Source organism: Bison bison, unplaced genomic scaffold, assembly GCF_000754665.1.
Source record: "Bison bison bison isolate TAMUID 2011002044 unplaced genomic scaffold, Bison_UMD1.0 scf7180017854276, whole genome shotgun sequence".
NCBI classification, from domain to species: Eukaryota; Metazoa; Chordata; class Mammalia; order Artiodactyla; family Bovidae; genus Bison; species Bison bison.
Genome location: NW_011484849.1, coordinates 13249 through 14486, shown reverse-complemented (window position 1 = coordinate 14486; position 1238 = coordinate 13249).

Here is a 1238-nt window from a genome sequence, read left to right as displayed (position 1 = left end):
TTTTGAGTTTATTTTTGTGTATGGTGTTAGAAAGTGTTCTAGTTTCATTCTTTTACAAGTGGTTGACCAGTTTCCCCAGCACCACTTGTTAAAGAGATTGTCTTTTCTCCATTGTATATTCTTGCCTCCTTTGTCAAACATAAGGTGTCCATATGTGCGTGGATTTATCTCTGGGCTTTCTATTTTGTTCCATTGATCTATATTTCTGTCTTTGTGCCAGTACCATACTGTCTTGATGAATGTGGCTTTGTAGTAGAGACTGAAGTCAGGCAGGTTGATTCCTCCAGTTCCATTCTTTCTCAAGATTGCTTTGGCTATTCGAGGTTTTTTTTGTATTTCCATACAAATTGTGAAAATATTTGTTCTAAGTCTGTGAAGAATACCATTGGTAGCTTGTTAGGGATTGCACTGAATCTATAGGTTGCTTTGGGTAGTACACTCATTTTCCCTATATTGATTCTTCCAATCCATGAACACGGTATATTTCTCCATCTATTAGTGTCCTCTTTGATTTCTTTCACCAGTGTTTTATAGTTTTCTATGTATAGCTACCCCATGCCTAAAGTCAGGGGCAGAAGCCGGGAGGACCCCATGCCCAAAGGGCAGTGGCCAAGAGGAGTTACCCCATGTCTGAGGTCAGGGGCAGCGGCCAAGAGTGTTAGACTGCGACGGAGCAGGAACGGCCGAGAGGAGCTATCCCATTTCCGAGGTCAGGGGGGCGGCCGAGAGGGGATACCCAGCGTCCGAGGTCAGGGGCAGTGACGAGAGGAGTTACCCCGCGTCCGAGGTCAGGGGCGGCAGCTGGGACGAGATACCCCACGCCCTTAAGCCTGAGGCCAGGGGTGGTGGCCAGGAGGAGCAACCCCATGCCCAAGTCCAGGGGTGGTGGAGGGAGGACCAACCCCACGCCGTGGCTGCGCAGGCACAGGAGGGCCTAGAGGAGATATCCCACGTTGAAGGTCAGGAAGGCCGGCGCTGAGGAGATACCCCTCGTCCAAGGTAAGGAGCATTGGCTGCGCTCTGCTGGAGCAGCCGTGAAGAGATACCACACGCCCAAGGTAAGAGAAACCTAAGTAAGATGGTAGGTGTTGCAAGAGGGCATCAGAAGGCAGACACACTGAAACCATACTCACAGAAAACTATTCAATCTAATCACACTAGGACCACAGCCTTGTCTAACTCAGTGAAACTAAGCCATGCCCTTGGGGCAACCCAAGATGGGCAGGTCATGGTGGAGA